General features: G+C 42.3%; 1 protein-coding gene across 2 annotated transcripts in view; it reads left to right on the forward strand.

Annotated features, from left to right (window-relative positions):
• The window catches only part of ARID2 (AT-rich interaction domain 2), a 187,294-nt gene that overhangs the window by 57,227 nt on the left and 112,932 nt on the right, over positions 1-17,135 (forward strand). The gene's annotated exons all lie outside the window — the stretch shown is intronic.

Here is a 17,135-nt window from a genome sequence, read left to right on the forward strand (position 1 = left end):
AGAAATCCAAGGATGTTTAAACCCAAATCCACCAGGAAACAAACTATTTACCATAAGTAGATTGGCCTGCAGTGGAAAAATCTTAATTTTTTCAAACTGTTAGAGCAGGTGTGTTGTAGCATGGATGCAGGGGAATGCAAAAGGGAACTTTACTATACCTCTTTCATCTCACTCTTCCTCTTCCACTCAGGTCCTAAACTATACTCAGAAGTCAGGGCTGGAGAGATTGTCTACATCTTATTTCTAGTTGAGTGTGGGGGAGAACCTCCAACCAAGAAAACAGGACCATATTTCCAGTTTATGACTGGATATCCTCTCTTAATAACAGTTTAGCCAACCCATTGTATCATTGTGGAATAATAGAAATTTGCTGCTGCTTTGAACTCAAACAGGAGCATTTTAGCTAATAAAAAACCTTTGTGATGAAAAATTGAGGACAAGATATATAAAATAGTTATTAATATATATTTTCTGAATTGCTACTTGAGAATTGCTCGCCTATTAAAGAGCTTCAAAATAGTTGTGATGATTCTGGTTCTTTATTTATAAACATCTAACTCAATAACGATGATTTGAAACATGATCAGGCAGGAAGAATCTGAAGAGGGTAAAGAAGCTTTACAGGGGAGATCGTCTCACCTAAACTATTGCATGAAAGATTTCTTTTTAAAGATTAAATTATATATCATAGAGACCCAAATCTGTTTAGATCACATATTATTATGTATTTATTCATCACATATTAATGGTTGAGTTGCTTCCTTTTTAAAAGTTCATAGAATAATTTGATTTATTATCAATTAGTTGAAATAATTCTAGTTAAGAGACTATGTACCTGATGTAAATAAATGTAATAAACCTAAATCTTTACCAAAACATCAAGTCCACTTAATGTCCTATTTAATTTTATTTTAGGTACTTTGGAGTATTTATTCAGTCATACTTATCGAGCGCTTACTGTGTGCAGAGCACTATACTAAGGGTTTGGGAGAGTACAGTATAACAGTAAGCAGACACGTTCCCTAGTGTTGGAGTAGAACAGTTTTACCAGAAAGAGATTATTTTGGAAGAAAGGGGCCCTTCATCGTCGCTCAATGCAAAGAGCATGGGCTTGGGAGTCAGAGGTCATGGGTTTGAATCCCCACTCTGCAGCTTGTCAGCTGTGTGACTGTGGGCAAGTCACTTAACTTCTCTGTGCCTCAGTTCCCTCATCTGTAAAATGGGGATTAAGACTGTGAGCCTCATGTGGGACAATCTGATTACCCTGTACCTACCCAAGCTTTTAGAACAGTGCTCTGCACATAGTAAGTGCTTAACAAATACCAAACTATTAACATTATTATTTGCGTTCCATAGATAATGTCTTCTTAATCTATAAAAAAAACCATTATTGGGACATGTATCCTGATGGCACCAACCTGTTGTGATCTCAGCTACATAAATGCCTACCAGAGGAGGCATCGTACTCTCTCACACGTGATTCTTAGCTGAAGTATGCTTTAGGCTGGATTTATATTTCATGGTAGTTTAGGTCAGGACAGGTGCTTACTTGGTGGCTATGGAGCATAGTGACCCACACTCATAAGCGCCAACTCTGGTTGCCTTGGGTGCACCGGCAGCAGATGAGTTGAAGAGGAAGAATCCCATTTTGGTAAGGCTCGATCAATCAGGTATTTATTGAGCACTTACTATGTGCAGAGCACTGTACTGATCTCTGGGGAGGGTACAACAGAATTAACAGGTGCGTTCCCCATCCACAATGAGCTCACAGTGCCACACAATGTGGAAAGATTTAGGGCAGAAGTCATGGCTCAAGTAGAAAGTGACTATTCCACACTGGCTTGCTGCGACCAAAGGCAGGATTGTAAAGTTGTAAGCTCTTTGAGGGCAGAGATTTTGTCTACTAATTCTGCTTTCTCCCAAGCACTTAGTATGTGGCTCTGCGTGCAGAAGGTGGCCAAATATGATTGATTGATTGAAGCAGAGTGGTAAGCCTTAGGTAGCTAGATAGCATTTGTGTGGCTTGGCCCATAAAAATGCATAACATGAATTTTCTCTGCTGCCAGAGAAACATCTGAATGGTTAGCTGAGCTTCAAATTCTGGAAGCGGGGACCTGCTCGTGGTATGGCTTCTCTTCATTCAGAAGAATTTACTTAGGGCTAGATTCACCAGTGTAGTGTGGTTTCCTATTGGGGAGGGATTGTGTTGTCGTGGAAGTGGTGTTCCTCTCCTTCGTAACTCATGTAAGTTAGCTTTGGCCATTTTTCTGTGACTAAGCCAAAGTTGACACCATAGTCAGCTTCAACGGTGTTTTTGAGGGTTTATCATGTGCGGAAAGCAGAGAGAAGCAACGTGGCTTAGAGAAGCAGCTGGCTTAGTGGAAAGAACACGGCTTGGGAGTCAGAGGTCGTGAGTTCTAATCCCAACTTCGCCACTTATCAGTTGTGTGACTCTGGCCAAGTCACTTCACTTCTCTGTGCCTCAGTTCCCTCATCTGGAAAATGGGGATTAAGTCTGTGAGCCCCACTTGGGAAAAACCTAATTATCTTCTATCTATCCCAGTGCTTAGAACAGTGCTTGGCACATAGTAAGCGCCTAACAAATACCATCATTATTATTCATGCTATCTGGTAGGAGAATATACAGAAGTATATGAAACATGTTTAAGATATCACTCTACTGAAAAAACTTTAGAACATTGGTTTTAAGACTCTCAACCAGTTCTCTCTTTGCATACCCCCTCTCTTCAACTGTCACAGTCCAAACTGCCATCTTTGTTTCCTCTGAACTTCATTTTTGACTCTCTTGTCTTCAACCCATTGCTCAGACCCTTCTCCACCCAATGGAGTATTCCCCTTCAGATATGCCAGGTCATATCTTACCTCGTCTCCAAAGCCCTCCCGAAAACCCACCTCATTTAGGTCCACCTAATTACCATCCCAGTAGCCAACTTTAGTATTTATGGATTTAGTGATTCATTAATTCAGGTCAAGTAATCTCTTTACAGTTTCTCCATACTTTTATTGTTAACCATTTGTGTTATTTTCCTCCCCACAACAGTATGCATGCAGTTCATTTCTGGGTGTCTTCCCATTAGATTTCTGCCACTTCAGCAGTCAGTTCCCTAGACCGTAAGCTCACTGTGGGCAGGGAACATGTCTGCTGATTTTGTAGCGTACTCTCCCAACCGCTTAGTACAATACTTTGCCCATAGTAAGTGCTCAATAAATACCATTGATCGATTGAGTGCTCTGCACCCAGTAAACTCTCAGTAAATGCGATTGAGATATTTATTGAGTGTATCCTGTGTGCAGAACACTGCACTGAGCACTTGCAAGTTTAAAGTGTAACAGAGTTGATGGACACATTCCCTGCCCATAGTGATCATGAAACCAACCTCACTTTACCTATCAACTATTTATTTTACTATTTACCTCAGGCCTTTCCTTAAGCCAACTTTTCCAGGAGTTGCTGATACATAAAATTTTCAGACTTCTGTCAGGCTGCTCTTACTGGACAAAATGCTAAACATTACTTTTCCATGCTTACCCTTTTTTCTTCAGTGGTAGAGGTATAGTTTGTTGAAACAACATCTATTACTTTCCTTTTTCTGGTTTTCTAAAAAAATCCTGGCAGTGATTTACCTGTCACATGCTATGAAACAATAGAGGACATGAGTCAATCAGGCTGAGGAAGATCATATTTGGCTTCTTCTATTATATATCCCATACAACTTCTTTATTAAACATAACAATAGTAAACTTTTGTTTTTAGGTACTACACAGCTGATAGTTGGGGAGATACGGGGGAAAGTCCCTGAGTTGGCATGAGTACTACAAGTGTGAAATAATCAAACTTTCAGGAATTTATTTCCATTTCAATTCAAGTTAAAATTAAGCTACATCTCTTTCCCAGAATACATTCTTGAGAAAAGCTGATGCCAATAGTCTTACTTTTTTCGAGAACACAAATAAGGTTTGAAATTCAAATTGTCAGTGTCTTCTATCTGTATAAAATTCTTCTGACATTGCAAGGTCTAGCCTGCCTGGACTTGACTTACTGCCAAGATTCAAATGTGCAATATTCACTGCCTAAGCATTTTAATGGAGGGAAAGAAAGAGCTGCTGTTGGAGAGAAGTGGGCTGGGAAGGGGAAAGGTAAGTTCTGGAGATAAGAGAAGTTTGATGGAGAGTGCTCTGGGGAGTGTTCTGGACTGTTCTGTTTTAGTCTTATAGACTGTGAGCCCATTGTTGGGTAGGGATGGTCTCTATCTGGTGCCGAACTGTACTTTCCAAGCACTTGGTATGGTGTTCTGCACACAGTAAGCGCTCAATAATTACGATTGAATGAATGAATGAGTGTTAGGGCACCAGGAAGCTTGTAGGGGCAGAGGTGAGTTGGACATGGAAGAGTGATTCCAGAAAGAAAAGTGGTCAAGAGGAACAGGGAGGGGAAAGAAAGTACTTGGAGTGGAAGAGGCTTCATGGAGAAGAGCAGGCTTGGAATTGGTAGGACAGAGGTGGGAGAAGTCCCAGTGGAGAGAGGAAGACGAGTGTTTTATTGAGTTTATTGAGTTTATTGAGCACTGCAGTAAGCGTTTGGGAGAGTGCAGTTGAGCCGGTAAACATGATACCTTCCCACAAAGGGTAGAAAAGAGGAAGTAGTATAGTCTACCAACTTGGTTTGATTGTAGTATCCCAGGCACTTAGTATAGCGCTCTGCCCACAGTAAGTGCTCAATAAATATGATTGACTAATCAGAGAGGGACAAAGAATGAAAGAAGAGAATCGAGCAGCTGTAAGCTCACTGTGGGCAGGGAATATGTCTACCGATTTTTACATTTGTACTCTCCCAAGTGCTTAGTGCAATGCTGTGCACAGAGTAAGTGCTCAGTAAATGCCACTGATGATTGATGAGGGTAGACATCCGCTGTAGACAGGGAGAGTACAGGGCTGGTGCATGGATAACAAAGGAAAAAAGAGGATTACAAGGACAGAGAATGAAAAATAGAGTATGGCCAGATTTTGGTCACCTTAGGAGAGATGAAAGGAGGTCTGCAGGAGGAGATCAAGTCTTAAAGGGCAAGGTCGAGGTCATAGCGATGCAACCCAAGAAAAGCAGATACTCATACAGCTGCAACCTTCCAACTGCTAGACTTTGGGGTGGCAGAACAGAATTCTGAGATTTGTGATCTTTCTTCCTTGTGGGACATTTGGTCTCATTAAGTAGAGGAACACAGGTGGAGGATGGTGGTAGCAGAAGAAAAAAAATATATAACGCAAAGGAGAACAGGGATCAAAGTCAAGGAAAAATATACAATCCAGTTTGCTCCCGTCATAGAGTGAGTACTTCGATCGCGTTAGATTGAAATGGCAGTTAAAGTCACGGAGAAATCACTAGACTCCATCTTTTGACATAAAGACCCACAACATAAGACCTGTGTCATCTTGGGTATAAAACACCAAAAGAACTTAAAAAGCAATTTATGAACTTCAGGGATCAGCTGCTAGCTGCAATTTACATCGATTCCATACTGAAGATTAGGTTGGCATTCGTTATCCCAAAGTCTTGCTTTGTTTGCCCCCATGGACACACATTTAATCTTGATACAGAATTATGTGAGAAATTAATGTGTCTTAAGTGTCTCGCAAAATTTTAAATGCCATAAAAATATTAAGTAATAACATGCTTAAATTAAATAAAAACTGAGATGCCTACCAATTAAGGGAACTACCAAGAAAACAAGACGTTAGCTTTGGATTGATTATGCTGTGTAGAAGCTTTGGGGGAATGGCGAAGAGCACAGGCCTGGGAATCAGAAGGACCTGGGTTCCAATCCCGACTTTGATGCTTGTCTGCTGTGTGACTTTGGGCAAGTCATTTAACTTCTCTGTGCCTCAGTTACCTCATCTGTGAAGTGGGGATTAAGGCAGTGAGCCCCATGTGGGACATGGATTGGGTCTAACCTGATTAGCTTGTATCTACCCAGTCATATACTAAAGTGCCTGACATGTAGTGAACACTTCACAAATACAAAAAAAAAATCTGAATTTGTTAGGAACTTTAAGTCTATAATTTCTTCATTCTAGCTGCCTGTAGACTTGTAGGGGAGTTAGACCAAGAAGAGTCTCCTAACATTGGTACATTTTCCACTTGGTGAAAGTGAAAAGGAGATGTGAAGAATTTGGAGAGAGCCCAGAAGACAGCAAAGCGTTTGGATAATAGGCCCTTTGGGGAAAGGCTAAAAGAAATGGATTTATTTAGTTAGGCCCAGGAGAGAAGGCTAAGAGGACACTTAATAAAAGTCTTCAGGTTTATGAAGGAATATTTTGAGATGATGATCCATTTTTTTCTCTAGGTCCATTGAATATTGGTTTGAGGAAATGGACTTAAATTGCGTGCAGCATTTTGATTAGTCATTAGGAAGGATTTCCAGGCTAAGGGTTGGGAGGCACTGGAACACATTACTAAAGGATATACTGTAATCCCTGGAGAATTTTAAGAAAATGATGCGTAACAACCCTGCTTGGAATCAGAAGGTAGTAATCAATCAATCAGTCCTATTTTTTGAGTACTTACTGTGTGCAGACCACTGTACTAAGTCCTTGGGAGAGTACAATATAACAATATAGCAGAAGCATTCCCTGCCCACCACGTGCCTACAGTCTAGAAGGATTGTAATTGTGGTCTTTAAGCACTTACTATGTGTCAAACACTGTACAAGCACTGATCAGACTGGATGTAGTCCTTGTCTCACATAGGGCTCCTTATCTAAGAGGGACAGAGAACAGGTATTTTATCCCCATTTTACAGATGATGTAACGGAGGTACTTGGAAGATAAAACGACTTGTCCAAACTCCCACGGCAGGCAACTGCCGGAACTGGGATTAGAACCCAGGTCCTTTGACTCCAGGGCCTATGCTCTTTCCACAGGGACACGCTGCCTGTAGTCTATATATTTTTATTACACTATTTATTTTGTTAATGAGATGTACATCACCTTGATTCTATTTATTGCTATTGTTTTAATGAGATGTACATCCCCTTGATTCTATTTATTGCTATTGTTTTTGTCTGTCTCCCCCGATTAGATTGTAAGCCTATCAGTGGGCAGGGACTGTCTCTATCTGTTGCCGATTTGTACATTCCAAGCGCTTAGTACAGTGCTGTGCACATAGTAAGCACTCAATAAATGCTATTGAATGAATGAATGAATGAATGACTGTCCCAATATTTTTGTTAATATGATTTGCTTCTGCCATGTGATTTATTTTTTTTTTTTTTTGGTCAGTCTGTCAGTCCATTAATGATATTTCTTGAGTGCTTACTGTGTGTTTTACTGTGTGCTTGGGAGAGTACAGTACAACAGAACTAGTAGGCATGTTCCCTGCCCCCAATGAGCTTACACCACCGGGGACAAAGGCCTCATCACCGCCAGAATGAATTGTTCATTATTTAGGCTGGAATGGTGAGCTGTGATCATTCCTACATGAGTCTGTTGAGCAGTGGACATTCCAGCAACTGACTATGGTAGCCATTAACTACGGAGGTAGTAGAATATGGTAACTCCACGGTCCGTATATCAGTGAATGTGGGGGCACGATCAAAGATACCTTAATAAGAATAATAAGGCAGATTGTGGTGTCTGCGAAGCACTTAAAATGTGCCAGGTGCTGAACTAAGCTCTGGGGTAGGTACAAGAAGAATACTGAGATACTGAGAAGCAGCGTGGCTCAGTGGAAAGAGCACGGGCTTGGGAGTCAGAGGTCATGGGTTCTAATCCCGGCTGTACCACTTGTCTGCTCTGTGACTGTGCCTCAGCGACCTCATCTGTAAAATGGGGATGAAGACTGTGAGCCCCACATGGGACAACCTGATTACCTTGTATCTCCCCCAGCGCTTAGAACAGTGCTTGGCACATAATATGCACTTAAATTCCACCATCATTATCATCCAAACAGTGATTTTATGATCATGTGTTCCAGGAGAGTATCACTGCTAGTAATTTCTTTATTCCCTTTCTTTCTCAGTTTTACTGATAAAATATAACATTTTATCCTGTATAATATGGCTATTTTATAATGCCACTGGGGGACATGAATGGACCAAGTGCTCTGGGTGTTTTGCACCCACACTACAGCTCCGGTTAATTGAGGCTCTGTGTAACCAGGATATCTGTACAAATTCAGGTTACCAGACTTTTCTGAATTACCATTTTTGTCTGCTAGAACAAAATTTTCGTTCAATTATGTATGATTATACTGATTATTTTCTTTATTAAACACTCACTATATATTGAGCACTGGGAGGGTAGATCCAAGATAATCTAATCAAATACCTGAATTACGTAATGGCAGGTCCACATACTCTGTAGCAGTGAAACTGTTCTGTTTATTGTTATATTGTACTCTCAGTACAGTGCTCTGCACACAGTGAGTGCTCATTAAATACAGTTGACTGACAATCATTGGAAAGCATAAAGCCTGGAGAATATTTTAATAGCGGACCTAAGCGAAGATCAAAATGAAGCAGTATGTTATTGATCATTCACCATTCAGTCGTATTGAGTGCTTACTGTGTACAGAACACTGTACTAAGCACTTGGAAAGTACAGTTCGGCAACAAATAGAGACAATCCCTACTCAACAACGGGCTCACAGTCTAGGAGAGGGGAGACAGACAACAAAATGAAACAAGTAGATCAATAGCATCAATTTAAATAAATAGATTTATAGATAGATACACAAGGGCTGTGGGGAGGGGAAGGAGAGCAGAGAGGGAGGGAGTTGGGGAGATGGAGAGGGGAGGAGGAGCAGAGGAAAAGGGGGGTTAGTCTTATTGTTCGTTCTGCACCTCCAGTAAAGTGAACAAATCACTACTGTCCTATGTCCCCAAGTAAATTGTTAGCGCTCTGAGGCCAAGAACCATGCATATTACTTCTATTGTATGCTCTTTTTACAGTTAGTATAGAACTCTGCACACTGTAGATGTTTTATAAATACTATTGATTAAAGTGTTGTGGGTGCAATTACCTTATTGTTGATACAATAAATACAATTCTAATAAAAACTAAATTATTTAAAATGTCTTTATACAGACTAGCTAGGGTCCTGTGCATATTAGTGTCCTTGGTGTGCTATTATGTTTGGAAAACAATAGGAAAGTTTATAAAACAAAAAAAATTGCAATCAGTTGAAAATAGTAAATTTGAGACCCATATATTTATATTACCATCTGTCTCCCCACCCCTCTAGACTGTATGCTCATTGTGGGCAGGGAATATGTCTGTTTATTGTTGTTGCATACTCTCCCAAGCATTTAGTACTGTGCTTCGCACAAAGTAAGAGCTCAATAAATATGATTGAATGAATGAATGAATGAATATTCTCCAGGGGACACTAAAGCTAATAAGAACTTTAAAAATCCCTTTTCCGCTCCATTATTCCCAGGGACTTGTCTGATCCTCTGCACCTCAGTTTCATCCCCCTACATCCCTATCTCCCCAGTGGCTCTCAGCCTGCTACACTCTCCCTGTGGTTATAATAATAATAATAATTATGGTATTAAGCTCTTACTATGTGCCATGCACTGTTCTAAGCACTGGGGAAGATACAAGGTAATCAGGTTGTCCCACTTGGGGCCCAGAGTCTTAATCCCCAATTTACAGATGAGGTAACTGAGGAACAGAAAAGTAAAATGGCTTGCCTAAGGTCACAGAGCAGACAAGTGGCAGAGTGGGGATTAGAACCCACGTCCTTTGATGCCCAAGCCCGTGTTCTTTCCACGAAGCCATGCTGCTTCTTGGCCCGAACTCCATTTTGACCCTGCTGCGCCTCTGTTCTCTGTCTGACTCCTCTGTCTGTTTCCCATGCCCAGGCTCCTCGGTCTGGGTCCCCACTGCCCCCCAATCCCCTCCAGTCACCAGCACCACTATCTCTCCTCTCTCCCTTCCCCTCACCCCGATTTCCATGCATGCTTGCAGAAAGCAGGGCCTGGAAACAAGGTGAATTGATCTGCTGTCTTGAATATGGAACTGCATTCTTTTTTTTCCAGATGAAGTTTGAGGAGAAACAGGTGTGAGAGGGCTGAGTTAAGAGTCTCGAGAGGGAGATAGGCTGCTCAGAACAAGTTAGAGCAGGAACTGAATCGGGTGAAGGGGGGGAGGAGGTGAGGAAAAACTTGAGATCCCTCTTACTGGATAAGATTAAAAGGGATATTGGTTCCTGTGTTACATCAGCAATTAGTGCACTTGATAGCTCTGGATTTTACGTGTTGTGATCTTTTGGAACAAGGGGAACCTTCCCTCGTAGCTCTGGATTTTGTGTGTTGTAGTCTTTTGGAACAAGGGGGACCTGACCCACTGAAAGACTCCATAATAAAATTAGCAATTAGGAAATCCCAACCTGTCCAGGAAAGTCAATGTGGTTTTTCCAAAGCGTAGTCTAACCTCACACATCTTGAGGAATTATTAAAAGAATCTTTGAAAAGAGTCCAAATAATCATGAAATTGGAGGGAATGCACCGTTACGGATAGAACAATCCAAACGATAAGAAACAGATTATGGATAAGTGGACGGGTTTCTTTCATGGAAAAGTGTAAGCGGGGCCCCTGAAGGATAGGTGCCTAGAACTAATTTCAGTTAACTTTCTGTAAAAGATCTGGAAGGTGAATTTACGTAATGAGATATCCAGGTTTACAGATAATACTGGATTCCTCCGGATGGCGAAATGTCACAGTGATGGGGATAAAATGAAGAAAGACCTCATAAAGTTGAATGAGTGAACAGACAGTGGCATCTAATTTTCATTGTGCACAAGTGCTTTGGTAACACACCCAGCTAAAAAGAATTCAGAAAACATGACTAGGAGCCCTTAACCCTAGGACGCAAAGCAAGAACATAGTCTTGGATTCCTTTTGAGTATTTTCGCCAATAATTAACCCAGCATTCTCTGGCAGGTAAAGAGGCTAACAAAACTTCGGACATCAATCATCAGGAGAGGTATAGGAAACAAAAGACCCAGTCTGTCACCATGTAATCCATGGCATGTTTGCCTCTGGAATTCTGGGTGATCTGTATACCTACGAACAGTCAACAGTAAATGCATGTGCAGCTGCCACTTGAAAAAAGCTGCTCTGTTCTTGCCCAGTGTTGGTTCTGCTGGTCTATCTGTGGTACTTGAACTCTAGTTTTTAGTTCAGGTGCAACATTAGCTTAGCTTTGTCTACTACCCTGAAAACATTTCTTTTGTCTTCCCTTGCTTTCTGTCAGTTTCCCAAATTCTGCTATGCGTTCAGCAACCGGTTGGGTATCTGTAATTCTCACACATCCTACCTAGTACAAGTTTGTTGAAGTGAGCAGAGCTTTTTCACTAGGAGGCAGATTTGGCTTTGGGGCTGTGTTGTTCCTTCCCATTTCTTGTTGAGTAAAGCCCTTCAGTGATGCTGATGGAACTGATCAGTGATTGAAAAATGGCACCTTGGGGAACCCAGGTTTCCCAGTTGTTGGGAAGATTGGACAGCTCTACAGCTCCCTAAAGCCATAGTGTGTTCCGGAGCCAAATGTCCCGCTAACACAACACTCAGTTTGACTGTCTCTTGGAGGTTTTATAGGCCTTCTTGATTCAATTTTCTTCTTCATTATCTATCCTTGCATTGTTGCTCAGTGACCTGCATAGGTAACTGAATTCTGTGACAGCATTTAGCTTCATGTTGCCAGTGTAGATATTTGAGTATGGTCAGGTAGGAGGAGAGACCTGATCTAGTGCCTTAAAGCTAATGGTAAGGAGTTTCTGTTGGAGATGTGGAGGTGCATGGGCTAAACCGTGGGAAGTTCTTGAGGAGTGGGAAGAGATGGACTCAGTGGTTTCTCAGAAGAATTGTCCAGGCAATTGTCCAAGGAGGGGAGAGGAAGGGAGGTCATCGAGGAGGCTGACACAGTAATGCACGTGGGAAACAAGTACTTAGATAAGTACGGCAGCAATTTGGACAGAGAGCCCCAGAGCACTTATGGACATATCTGTAGTTTAATAGAAATAAACTCTAGAATGTAGACTGTAAGCTCATTGTCGGCAGGGAATGTGTCTGTTTGTTATATTGTACTCTCCCAATCCAGCGAATGTGTCTGTTATATTGTACTCTCCCAAATTCTTTAATACAGAACTTTGCACATAAACGCTCAAAAATATGGCTAAATGAATGAACGAATTAATGGAGAGGAAATGCCGGGCGCTAGATATTTTGTCAAGGTAGATCTGACAGTTTTTATGAGAGATCAAATGTGCGGGTTGAATGAAAGAGATGACGGGATAACGCCAAGTTTACGGGTTTGTGAGACAGAGGATGGTGATGTTGTCTCCGGTAGGATAATCGGGGAGTGGGGAGACAGGGTTTGGGTGGGAAGATGGGGAACTCTGTTTTGGACACGTTAAGTTTGAGGAATCGGCGGGAAAGCCAAGGGGAGACATCCTGAAACCAGGAGGAAATGTGAGACTGCAGAGAAGGGGAGAGAGAGGTCAGGGCTGGAGAGGTATGGCTTCCCTGATGCCATTTGATCCACTGCCTCAATCAGTCAATCAGTGGTATTTATTGAGCTCTTACTTTGTGCAGAGAACCATACTAAGTGCATGGGAGAGTATGAGACTCCAGAGTTGGTGGACATGTTCTCTGCCCACAGTGAGCTCTCAGTGTAGAAAACTGCTTCAGTTTCCTTTAGATTTACTTTCAATCCATAACAACCTGCTGGTTTGTTAGAGGGGTTTACCGTCTTTTCCATTTCTTCTTGGGTTGTACCTCTAGGCAGCAGTCATCTGCCTATAGCAGTTCTTGAATGGCTTTAGGTCTTGGGATGAGGCCCCAAAATCCATCAAGTTTTCTAGAGGAGTAGAAGCATGTCTGCATCCAGACTTATTGCCTCCTCCAAAGTGCTTAGAATAAATGGAATATGACTCATGCCACTCATTGTTGCTATACCTACCTCCTTGGTGATAGGGAGTGGCCCGGACCAGGTTCCTACCTCTTGGATGTAGGAGGTCATGACAGAATTATGGCATTTGTTAAGCACCTGCAGTGTGCTAAGCACTGTTTTAAGCACTGTGGTAGGTACAAGATAATCAGGTTAGACACCGTCCCTGTCCCACATGGGACTCACAACCTTCGTCTCCATTTTACAGATGAGGTAACTGCAGCACAGAGAAGTGAAGCGACTTGCCCAAGGCCACATAGACAAGTGGCGGACCTGGTAGTAGAGCCCATGCTCAGTCTACTAGGCCATGCTGCTTCGTTGATTAAATGGTCTCAGAGTCGTCGTGAAACTTAGCAGCCAAATTGACTAAGCAGTTCCCCAGGTCGATATTTACCGACCCTATCAAATGCTTTTGTGTAGTCTGTGAAAATCATCAATCAGTCCAACAATCAGCAGTGGTATTTATTGAGCCTTGACTGTGTGCAGAGCACTGTACTAAACACTTTGGAGGGTATAATGCAACAGAGTTGATAGAAGCATTCCTTGCCCAGGAGGAGCTTTCAGTCTAGAGGGGAAGGCAGACATGCGGAGAAGCAGGGTGGCTTTGTGGCAAGAGCACCGGCTTGGGAGTCAGAGGTCATGGGTTCTAATCCCAGCTCCGCCACTTATCAGCTTTGTGACTTTGGGCTAGTCACTTAACTTCTCTGTGCCTCAGTTCCCTCATCTGTAAAAAGGGGATTAAGACTGTGAGCCCCACATGGGACAATCTGATTACCTTGTATCTACCCCAGTGCTTAGAACAGTGCTTGGCACATAGTAAGCTCTTAAGAAATACTATTATTATTATTATTAATAAAATTAATTATCCATACATACATAAGTGATGTGGGACTGAGAGTGGGGTGAATAACCAGAGCTTAAAGGGTACAGATCCAAGCGTAGAGGAGAAGGTTAAGGGAGAGGGATTGGGGAAATGAGGGCTTGGTTGGGGAAGGGTTCGTGGAGGAGATGGGATTTAATAAAGCTTTGAAGGTGGGGAAGAATGGCGGACTGTCGAATATGAGGGGCTGGGGGACTTCCGAGTCAGACGGTGGATGTGGGAAAGAGTTTGGCGGCGAAATAGACCAGACTGAGGTACAGTAAGTAGATTGGTATTGATGATGATGATGATGATGATGATGATGGTATTTAAGTGCTTACTATGTGCCAAACACTGTTCTAAGCCCTGGGGGAGATACAAGGTTTTCAGGTTGTCCCACATGGGGCTCACAGTCTTCATCCCCGTTTGACAAATGACGTCACTGAGCACAGAGAAGTGACTGGCCCAAAGTCACCAAGCTGATAAGTGGATGAGTCGGGATTAGAACCCATGACCTCTGACTCCCAAACCTGTGCCCTGGCCACGGAGCCACGCTGCCAAGCTTGTGGGCTGAGTTCTAGTAAGAAATCAGTGAGGTCAGATAGGAGTGGGTGAGCTTATTAAGTTCTTCAGAGTTGAAGGTAAGGAGTTTCTGTTTGATGATGAGGTGGATGGGCAACTATTAAAGGTTTTCCGAGGAGTGGGAAGATGATAATGATGATGGTAATAATAGTAACTGTGATATTTGTTAAGCTCTTTAGGTGTGCCAGACACTGTATTAAGCACTGGGGTTGATACAGGCAAATTGCGTTGAACCCGCCTCCTTATCCCCACATGGGGATCACGGTCTTAATCCCCTTTTTACAAAAGAGGTAACTGAGTCACACAGAACTGAAGTGACAAACGCCGAAGCCGGAATTAGAACCCAACTCCTCCTGACTCCCAGGCCCGTGTTCTGTCCACTAGGCCGAGATGTGAATAGATCATTTTTGTAGAAAAATGATCTGGGCAGCAGAGTGAAGTATGGATTGTGGTAGAGAGAGACAAGGGGGCGGAAAGGTCAACCCCAAGGAGGCCGATGCAGTAGTCAAGGCGGGATAGGAGAGTGCTTGGATTAACATAGGAGCAGTATGGATGGAGCGGAAAGGGCAATGTTGTGAAATGGTCTTGGTGCTGTTCCCAGGCATATGTACTTTATCTGACTTATTGCATTGATCATGTCATCTGTGCTCTGTAGCTACATTACAATCCTCCAAGTGGTAGGTTGACAACAGTCTTCCTTAGCTTATCTAGAAATACTGTGTTTGGGATCTTGCTGACAATAGGCCTCCATGGTTAACCACAATTAGATTATTTCACCTTTTTTCTTGATGGTGGTGATGATGGTAACATAGAGAAGCAGCGTGGCTCAGTGGAAAGAGCACGGGCTTGGGAGTCAGAGGTCATGGGTTCTAATCCTGACTCCACCGCTTGCCAGCTGTGTGACTTTGGGCAAGTCACTTCATTTCTCGGTGCCTCCGTTACCTCATCTGTAAAATGGGGATGAAAACTGTGAGCCCCACGTGGGATAACCTGACCACCTTGTATTCCCCCGGCACTTAGAACAGTGCTTTGCACATAGCAAGCGCTTAACAAATACCACCATTATTATTATTATTATTGTTATTATTATCTTTGAGTACTAGGGAAATCTCAGTGTTCTCTGTGCTGAGAAAGAGCTTATTTAAGGGGTAGCCCCTTCATGTTGTAGATATCAATTGGGCAGGGAATGTGTCTGGCTTTTTGTTACATTGTTCTCTCCCAAGCGCATAGTTCAGTGCTCTGCACAGAGTAAACACTCATTTCATTCCAAATGCTTAGTACACTGCTCTGCATATAGTAAGAGCTCAATAAATGCTATTGAATGAATTTAATATGACTGACTGACTGAGGGAACATGTCTACAAACTCTGTGATGGTGTACTCTTCCAAGCCCTCAGTACAGCGCTCTTCACATAGTAAGTGCTCAGTAAATATGATTGATTGATTGATCAATTGGTATTCCATCGAGTCCAGACACTTTGCCACCTCTCTGGACAGTGAATGTTGTACTGGTGACTTTCTTAATTATCGGCCTAGTGCCATGTCTTCTCAATGTTTTGAAGGGTTTTGACATCAGTAGTAGTGGGCGGTTTGAGAATACTCGAAATGTTGGCTACCATCTATTGATGATTCGCTTCTTATGTGAGATGATGAGACTAGATCCATCTTCACGCCACAAAAGGGATGTGATGACATGTTCAGTATCTGATTCTGTCTATGACCATGTCATGAAATGTTTGGTTTTGCGGTGGTTTGCGTGTTCTTTAATGTGATTTGTGAGTCATGACAGGTTTCCGTAACCCCTGCTTCTCATTCAGCCAGGAGTTGCTGGAAAGTGTTTTGGTGCTGTAATCTTTTGCTGAAGCAGTCCTTTTATTTCAATTATTGGCCTCAGATTCTTCTTTGAGGCTTTGCTTGGTCAATGCCCCGTTCCTTCATGGCCACTTGGTGGATAGAATCGTGGGGAAGATGCCCATTGGATGTTTACTTTGAGGTTGCAGGTGGAGTTTTCCATTCAAACGTGGCCCTTTTAATATCAGTCCAACACTTCTTGCAGTTGCTTTCATTCGCCAAGAGCTTTGCATTTAGCTGTCTGCTGTTTAAAGGCAATTTTTTGATGGAACAGTTGTATGCACAGTGTGATTTTTGGAGCGTAACTCCAAGGGCCATGTAACTTTTGCTGTATGTCCTTACCCCCAAAACACTGACAGTTCTGCTCTGTTGAGAACCTCTTGTAGCTATTCAGAAGTGAAGTCGACAGTGACCACATTATAGGATTTTATACATCTATAGAAGATTGTTCTGTAAAAATGTCAACAATGCCATTTTTATATACATTAACATTTATTTTAAAAATGACTTCTAATTTTGTTAGTTTTCAGAGGTTTTCATTGCCACAAAAGTTCTGCTATGCTGTAAGAATCTTTGAGGGCAGAGGTAATGTCAATCAGTGACAGTTATTGAGTGCTTACTGTGAGCAGAGCACTGTAGTAAGCGCTTAGGAGAGTCTACTACATTAGAGCTGGTAGACACGTTCCCTACCCCCAAGCAGCTCGTGGACTAGAAGGCAAGATGGAATGAGTGAATAAATTACAGATGTGTTCATAAGTCCAGTGGGGCCGAGAGTGCAGCGAATATCCAGAGCTAAAGGTTGCAGATTCATTCAGTCAGTCGTATTTATTGAGCGCTTACTCCAAGTGTGAGGTGGAAGGGAGGAGTAAGGGAAAAGAT

This window comes from Ornithorhynchus anatinus, chromosome 2 (assembly GCF_004115215.2).
Source record: "Ornithorhynchus anatinus isolate Pmale09 chromosome 2, mOrnAna1.pri.v4, whole genome shotgun sequence".
NCBI lineage: Eukaryota > Metazoa > Chordata > Mammalia > Monotremata > Ornithorhynchidae > Ornithorhynchus > Ornithorhynchus anatinus.